Here is a 9,489-nt window from a genome sequence, read left to right on the forward strand (position 1 = left end):
CCCATCGCCTTCAAAACTTAGGTGCTCCCATCCCTTCACTCGAACGTTGCTTTGGCGGGGGCCTGGTCCCTCTATATGGTTTATTTCGGGCAGGCCTAACTCCGCGTGAACAAACTAAGGGTACCGGCAGGATAGCCTATCGAGGGAAACTTATTTACTTGAATGTATAGAGGCATCTCACCTCTGCATGGACACGTTACATGCATGAGTACCCGTCAAGGTTTGTATTTTTCATTAATATGCTGATTAACAAGTACGGATCTTACAGAACACAAACATGGGTAAAGAAGATTAGATAATTTAGGCTAAAGTTGGCAAGTGCCTACACATTTTAGATTGAAAATAAGATAAATGCTCCGTACTCCCCCTTTTGGTCCTTCTTCTCCGAGGTACTGCGGTGGGAGGTGAAGAGGGCAAGAAGAGCACCTGAGCGGACGCCCGACACGATCCCACTAGGAGCTTGCCAGGTGCATCCTGACAAGATCGGGAGTGGCGAGGCTACGAAGGAGAAGGGCGGAGGGAGCGGCTTGGCGGTGCCCTGGTCACCACCTCTAGGACCAGCGAGAAGCCCCGGCATGAAAGCCGGCTGGGAGAACTGTCGAAGCACACCTGGAAGACTGCTGGAGGAGGCGAAGGCACCAAGACAGCGGCACCCTCCCTGGAATCCAAGAGGCTAGTGATGATGGAGCCGGGGAGGCCTCTCCCGGTAGAACCTCCCGAGGCTCCCGGCAAAGAGCTTGACGAGAACAACTCCCCTTCAATCGCTGAGCTGCAAACTCCTGCCAGAGCACTGGTCTCCGTGGTCGAGAAATGCGCTCCCACGAATGAGGAGGTGCCGCTAGTCCTCATTGCCGAGCCACAGGCTGCAACTTGGGCACGGCACATAGTCCATTTCCTCCAAACTAGAGAACTACCCGAAGAGCAAGAAGAAGCCGAAAGAGTAGCCCGGAGGTCCTGTATGTATCAGTTAGTTGATGACACGCTGTACAGAAGAAGGCCCAACAGTGTGAAATTGAAGTGCACTTGCCGGGAAGAAGGAAAGGAACTATTGGCAGAGATACACAAAGGCATGTGCGGCACACTTTGGATCGAGGGCTCTGGTGGGAAAAGCCTTCTGACAAGGATTTTACTGGCCCACACCCCTCCAAGATGTAGTTTGGTTGGTCACCAAATGGGAAGCCTCCTAGTTCCATTCCAAGAATATCCATCTGCGTGCCCAAGCTCTTCAGACAATCCCTTTATCATGGTCGTTTTTGGTGTGGGGGCTCGACATCTTGGGCCCCTTCCCCCGTGCTACCGATGGCTTTGAATTCTTGTTTGTTGCAATCTACAAGTTTACAAAGTAGCCGGAAGTAGATCCCGTGACAAAGGTGACTGCTCAATCAGCTATCAAGTTCTTGAAAGGATTATTGTGCCGTTTCGGGTTCCCTACCCGAATCATCACTGACAGTGGCACCCAATTCATGACCCACGCCTTGATGCAATATGTTCTTGCCCTCGGAAGCGAGATCTCATTCGCCTCTGTTTCTCATCGAAGGAGCAACGAGCTAGCTGAGAGGGTGAATTCTTAAGTGTTGCGAGGACTCAAGACAAGAATATTTGATAAGTTGCAGATGTGTGGCATGCAATGGATCGCTGAGCTGCCGGTGGTTCTTCAGTCCCTCAGAACAACTCCAAATCAAGCTACTGGGTAGACTCCCTTCTCCCTAGTCTATGGAGCAGAAGAAGTTGTCCTCACGGAACACATTTAGCATGAGAACAACACCGGCATGACAACGCTGTGCTACTAGAGGAGACCTGTCTCTGGGCTGCTATGTGTGCTGCACGCTACCAGCAAGCCCTATGTCTCTATCACAACTACAGGGTTCATGCTTAGAGTTTTGAGGAAGGTGACCTTGTCCTTAGGTGCGTTCAGTCCGCCAAGGGTATGAACAAGTTGACGCCAAAGTGGGAAGGCCCTTACCGGGTAGTACGAGTCACCAGACCTGGCGCAGTTCGTGTGGAGACCGGAGATGGCATTCAATTGCAAAAATCATGGGTCATTGAGCATGTCTATAAGTTCTACCCGTAAGGCGTGGCTGTCGGGCCCTCCCTGACAGCCACCCTTTTGTACAGGCCTTGTAGATATTGTTTGTAACCCCCTGTACAAAGCCAGGCGCAGACCCTGAGCAACAGAGAAACATATGAAGCGTTAGGGCCCCCCCGACAAATTGCATGCATGCATAAGCATACCATGTGCATAGCATGTTCTTGTATATAAGATCGCATGTGGCATCATTTTCATCTGCATTCAAGTGTAGGCTCTTACCGCGGACTTGGTCCCAAAGAACAGAAGATAAGAAGAGCCTACATTGCAATCCTTGGCAAGACAAACAGATAAGTTATTTCTTCTCCATACATGTTCTATAAGTAGAGACTTGTGCATACAAAAACCCATCGCCTTCGAAACATAGGTCCTCCCATCCCTTGACTCAAACTTTGCTTTGGCGGGGGGCTGGTCCCTCTATATGGTTTATGCCCGGCTGGCCTAACTCCGCGTGAACAAACCTAGGGTACCTGCAGGATAGCCTACCGATGGAAACTTATTTACTTGAATGTATAGATGCATCTAAACTCTGCATTAACATGTTAAATGCATGAGTACCCGTCAAGGTCTGTATTTTTCATTAATATGCTGATTAACAAGTACGGATCTTACCGAACACAAACATGGGTAAAGAAGATTACATAATTTAAGCTAAAGTTGGCAAGTGCTTACACATTTTAGATTGAAAATAAGATAAATTCTCCGTACTCCCCCCTTCCGGCCCTTCTTCTTCGGGGTACTGCAATGGGAGGTGAAGAGGGCAAGAAGAGCACCTGAGCGGACGCCCGACCCGATCCCACCAGGAGCTTGCCAGACGCATCCTGACAAGATCGGGAGTGGCGAGGCTGCAAAGGAGAAGGGCGGAGGGAGCGGCTTGGCGGTGCCCTGGTCACCACCTCTAGGACCAGCGAGAAGCCCCGTCATGAAAGCCGGCAGGGAGAACTGCCGAAGCTCACCTGGAAGACTGCTGGAGGAGGCGAAGGCACCAAGAGAGCGGCACCCTCCCTAGAATCCAAGAGGCTAGTGATGATGGAGACGGGGAGGGAGGAGAATAGTGGAAAGACGAGGTGGCAGGTCGCCAATACGAGACGAGAGTGTCGGTGCCATTGTACTCTAACCTGACACCCAGCCTTTTCCGTCTTCCCTCTTTCTTTCTTCGTCACCACCACTCCAGGAGGATATCGACTCTTTGAGCAGTCACCTCCCCCGGAGAAGTAGCAAGCGATGGCGGTGTCCGAGACACGCAAAGTGCATCGCTCCCCTCCTTGAGGGGCAGGAAAATGTCATAGTCTTGAAAATATGCCCCGACTCCACCAAAGGGGGCAGTGCTCGGAGTACGACAAGCCCCGAGTGCCACACTCTAGACGGGCACCGAGAACCCCAGGGCTCCGGCGTCGGAGCACGAAGCCGCAACGGCGCGCATCAAGAACTAGTGCTCCCCACAAGTCGGCTGGCCTGAGTGAAGGAGACAAGCATGATGTGTCCTCCACTACGAGCAACTCGCCCGACGCATATCTTCAAGGCCCGGACCAGACTCACTCCCCAAGCATAGACACGAGTATTCAACGTCATCAACCCCAAGCTTGAGCCGGGTGTTGGGGAACGCAGTAATTTCAAAAAAAATTCCTATGCACACACAAGATCTATCTAGGTGATGCATAGAAACGAGAGGGAAGTGTGTTATCCACGTACCCTCGTACATCGTAAGCGGAAGCGTTATGACAACGTGGTTGATGTAGTCATACGTCTCCCCGATCAGACCGATCCTAGCACCGAAGGTACGGCACATCCGTGATCTCCACATGTTCAGCTCGGTTACGTCCCACGAACTCTAGATCCAGGTGAGGTCGACGGAGTGTTTCGTCAGCACGACGGTGATGATGAAGTTACCATTGCAGGGCTTCGCCTAAGCACTACAACGATATGACCGAGGTGGAAATCTATGGAGGGGGGCACCGCACATGGTTAAACCATGAACTTATGTGTCTATAGGGTGCCCCCTCCCCCGTATATAAAGGAGTGGAGGAGGGGGAGGGCCCGTCCTCTCATGGCATGCCCAAGGGGGGAGTCCTACTACCGGTGGGAGTAGGATTCCCCCTTCCCTAGTTGGAGTAGGAGAGGAAGGAAGGGGAGAGAGAGGGAAGGGAAGGGGGGCCTCCCCCACACACAATTCAGAAATGGCTTGGTGGGGAGCGGCCTCCACTTTGGCTGCCTCCTCCTCTCTCCCAATAAAGCCCAACAAGGCCCATACACTCCCCGGGGGGTTCCGGTAACCCCCGGTTCTCCGGTAAATGCCCGAACTCATCCGGAACCATTCCGATGTCCAAACATAGCCTTCCAATATATCGATCTTTATGTCTTGACCTTTTCCAGACTGCTCCTCATGTCCGTTACCATATCTGGGACTCCGAAACACCTTCGGTACATCAAAACACATAAACTTATAATGCCGATCGTCACCGAACGTTAAGCGTGCGGACCCTACCCGTTCAAGAACTACGTAGACATGATCGAGACTCATCTCCAGTCAATAACCAATAGCGGAAACTGGATGCTCATATTGGTTCCCACATATTCTGCGAAGATCTTTACTGGTCAAACAGCATAACAACATACATTGTTCCCTTTGTCACCGGTAGGTTACTTGCCCGAGATTTGATCGTCGGTATCTCAATACCTAGTTCAATCTCGTTACCAGAAAGTCTCTTTACTCGTTCTGTAATGCAACATCCCATAGCTAACTCATTAGTCACACTGCTTGCAAGGATTATAGTGATGTGCATTACCGAGAGGGCCCAGATATACCTCTCCGACAATCGGAATGAGAAATCCAAATCTCGATCTATGCCAACTCAACAAACACCATCGGAGACACCTTATAATCACCCAGTTACGTTGTGGCATTTGATTGCACACTAAGTGTTCCTCCGGTATTCGGGAGTGGCATAATCTCATAGTCACAGGAACATGTATAAGTCATGAAGAAAGCAATAACAATAAACTAAATGATCATAGTGCTAAGCTAACGGATGGGTCTAGTCCATCACATCATTCTCTAATGATGTGATCCGTTCATCAAATGACAATACATGTCCATGGCTAGGAAACTTAACCATCTTTGATTAACGAGTTAGTAAAGTAGATGCATACTAGGGCCACTCTGTTCGTCTATGTATTCACACATTTACTAAGTTTCCGGTTAATACCATTCTAGCATGAATAATAAACATTTATCATGATAAAAGGAAATATAAATAACAACTTTATTATTGCCTCTATGGTATATTTCCTTCACCTGGGGCCTGGCGCTGGCCTGTTCCTTTCAGCATAACTAGAAGAAGGCGGTGAATGCTGGAGGAAAGGTGTGTGGGAACTCTCCTAGTCCTTGTACATCCCCTCTTTTATAGGCCGATCGAGGCTGGGAGCCAATCCCTCCGCGGGTAACCGCCACCCTCGTCCACCAATTCATGAAGACCGGGCCCCTGCCTTGACGCTCTACCACACCATGCGCCTCCATTACCTACCCCACACAATGCACGCAGCATACATTGCTAAGGATAAGAGCATGGTGGGAAGAGTGAATTGGCAGTTACTCGCCCATGTGTTAAATTCTTTCACAAGCCATTCAAAAAGTGGCCCCACTGCAATTGGCATTACACGATGCACGGGAGAAGCGGAAACTGGCCTGGGCTCAGGTCAATGATGAAGCAAAGAATATCTCAAAGGACGAGCAACTACAATCCTCTCGCCTGTGCAGTGGACAGGTCCTACCCTGATGACGCCCGATGGCACGTTCGGGACAGGCCTGGGGGCTCCTATCGGTGCAACAAACCCTGGGTTTGTTGCCTAGACTGTGCACATGCCTAAGAGAAAACATTACAACATCCAAGACCACACCAAGCAGAAGAGCTCAGCTCTTTGAGGAATCAGAGTGTGGATCCAGAAGACCAAGTGAAGCCAAATGAGCAGGACACCACTAAGGGGAAACCTCTCTTGCCGGGCAGGCGAGCCTGGCGAGATCAAGGTACCCCAAACACAAACCTCAATACCGCCCCACAGGCCTGTCATGCCTTACGAAGGCAAACTACCCCACCAAGGCTTCACCGCTCCACCTCACAGTGACGGGAGTCATAGATCGGTGTGGTGTCAAGCCCCCAAGTGACTAAGTGGCTGTCTTTTGCCCCATGGCAGCCACTTCCTATGGAAACCACGTCCAAATGACACCCATCCAACGACGTGTCAAGCAGGCATAAAAGAAGGCGGCCGAACTGCCCAGCAAGGCTTGCCCGCACATGCCATGATGTAACACTAAGCGCCGCATTTAATGAAGTCTGCCATATCTGCAGAGTTAGTTATTATAGCACTGTTTGCTATCTAATCAGTATGCAATGATTGATTTTCCATTGTGGCGACCCCTTGATCTATGAAAGGAGGCCCATGGCAACCATAGAAGAGATTCGTACCCTTGTACACTCATATGCGCGTAGCTGCTCTCGGCCCGAGTCAACCCTGTCGGGCAAGAGCGCCGCGTTTCCACCACAATCCACCAAAGCAGGACTAGGGTTTTACGCCTCACGGCTGACTGAACCTAGGTAAAATTGCCCGTGCGATCTCTGTCTTGCTGTGCTATGTCTCTCCGCTCTTTGTGCAACATGCTCATCCCCAGCGCCGCGGTTTCCCATGACAATGTTAGCAGCCCACCCTGGTGGCCACCTAGAGGGGGCTCCACCCACGGTGCCATCCCATCCGCAGCAACCCTCCCAGGGGCAGCCATGCCGGTGCCTACAAACCCAGCTTGTCGATGATCCTGACGAGATGTCAATGGCCTCGTCTGACCCATAGACTCAGCAAGATCAACGTTGTGTGTTGAAGGGCAGAAAGAAGGAAGATGCCCGTGTCACCATCGAGCCGCGTCGTGAGGCACGCTGCAATTGGACACGCGCAATGGCCCAAGCATTAACAAACCCACGCACAATGTCGGGCGTACTTGCCTTATGAGGTAGGCTACCCCGGCTTCACTCGCGAGCTGTGGCAATTCTGTGTCCATCGTCTCGTACCTTCAAGACTGACTTGCCAGAAAAATACGATGGAAAACTAAACCCGACAGAGTTCTAGGGCATTTATACGATCATCATTCGAGCTGCTGGGGGGGATGAGAAGGTGCTCGCCAACTACTTTTCATTGGCGCTCAAGCCCAATGTGAGCTCCTGGCTGATGCACCTACCTAAGGATTCCATTTCCTTATGTGTAGATATGTGGAACAAGCTCGTTGGTAGCTTTACAGGCGGCCATCATGAGCCCGGATAGCTAATGACCTGCAGGCCCTATTACAGTAGGAAGGTGAGAGCCTGCGTACATATTTCCAAAGATTTAGTCAAGTACATCGCAATATCCCAAAGATTCATCCGGCAACGGTAATTCCCACGTTCTACACGAATGTTCACAAATAGGAGGATGTGTGCTAAGATGAATGTTCGGTTACCAAACACCGTCAACGAACTCTACATGTTGGTGGACAACTGTGCTCGGGCTGAGGAGCGGAGGAGATTCCCAGGGGAGGAGGCTAGTGTCGAAGTCGATTTAGAGGATAACAACGACGCCGACACCCAATAGAAAGAAAAACCAAAAGCACAACAAGAAGTGCAAAGGGAAAGCAGTAATTGCCAATGAGAGCTCCAGTGATCCTAGCGCTGGCAAGAAAGCAAAGATCAAGACATCTGGCAAGGAATCTGCTACATGCACTAATTGTCGGGCAGCCACGGCGGCTGAGTAAACTAGCAAGTCTAACGGGCCATACTGCACGATCCACTGGACTAAAGGCCACGATCTCCAAGAATGCAGACAAGTTGAGCAGCTTGTTGAGAAACAGAAAGCTGAATACGAGAAGCATGATAAGGATTGAGCCAAAATGATGCTGGCAGGAAAGGCCATGGTGGCCATGGGGAGCTCCGTGGCAAGGCCAACCAGCATAAGGAGGATGAAGATGAGAGTGAGGAAGAGCACAATGGTGAATCAAGTGAGGACGAATTTCATAAATCTACCAAAGCGATATGTATTAAAGGGAGTGCATATTAGCACTCCTCTCACCACCAGCTTAAACAGCGGGCATGTGAGGTCAATGCGGCAGAGCCTGCAACAAATGCTCGGGAACCACTCAAATGGTATCGCCAAAATTATGGGAAATAAAAATTTCCATACGCTCACCAAGATCAATCTAGGAGATGTACATGTACGAGAGGAGAGGTTGGATCAATGTACCCTTGTAGATTGCTAAGTGGAAGCATTGAGAAACGCGGTTGATGTAGTTGAACGTCTTTGCGATCCAATCACGATCCGTCCATGCACCCCAGATCAAGCGCTAAACGGATGGCACCACCGAGTTTAGCACATGTGCTACTCGGCGGCGTCTTCTCCTTCTTGATTGAGAAAGCGAGAGATAGGGGGTAGATGCGATCAGGACCAACACAACGGTATGGTGGTGGTGGCTGTCAGTGTCAAAACCGGCTGATCTTGGGTAGGGGGTCCCGAACTTTGCGTCTAATGTCGATGGTTACACGAGACAAGGGACAGAATGTTAACCCAGGTTCGGGCCCTTTCTATGGAGGTAATACCCTACTTCCTGCTTGATTGATCTTAATGAATATGAATAGTACAAGAGTTGATCTACCATGATATCGCAATGGCTAAACCCTAGAAGTCTAGCCTATCTGACTATGATTATGAGGATATATGTCTATGGACCTTGCCCTCCGGTTTAAATAGACACAGAGGGATCTAGGGTTACATAAGGTCGATTACAAAGAAAGGAATCTTCATATTCGGACGCCAAGCTTGCCTTACACTTCAAGGAGAGTCCCATCCGGACACGAGTAGAGTCTTTGGTCTTTGTATCTTCACAGCCCATCAGTCCGGCCCATGTCTAATATGTCGGACGCCCGAGGACCCCTTAGTCCAGGACTCCCTCAGTAGCCCCTGAAACAGGCTTCAATGACGAGGTGTCCGGCGCGCCAAATGTCTTCAGCATTGCAAGGCAGGTTCCCCTTTCCGAATACTCCAAGATAATCTTTGGACGCAATGAACGTGTCCGGATCTGCAACACAAGTACCACACACAACCGTAGATAATATAATATTGCACGAGTCCAATCCGCTGACAACTTTTTGTAATGTGACATCACGTCTGCTTGGTCATCATTTCGACCCGTTTTCCGTCTGCCGTTCCACATTTAGAGACGCGGATTTCATAGGCACGTCCTGTCGAAGCAGAGATCGTGTCCCCTTATTGCGGGATTCTCATTAATACGGTCGTTGGTAATCTAACCGTGCCATTTACACAGCCCTTGGGAACAGGTGAGTTTTAAGGCGAGTGGGGAGGCACTTGATATTCACTGGCTTTATAAGGAG

Source organism: Triticum aestivum, chromosome 4A, assembly GCF_018294505.1.
Source record: "Triticum aestivum cultivar Chinese Spring chromosome 4A, IWGSC CS RefSeq v2.1, whole genome shotgun sequence".
In the NCBI taxonomy this organism is placed as follows: domain Eukaryota; kingdom Viridiplantae; phylum Streptophyta; class Magnoliopsida; order Poales; family Poaceae; genus Triticum; species Triticum aestivum.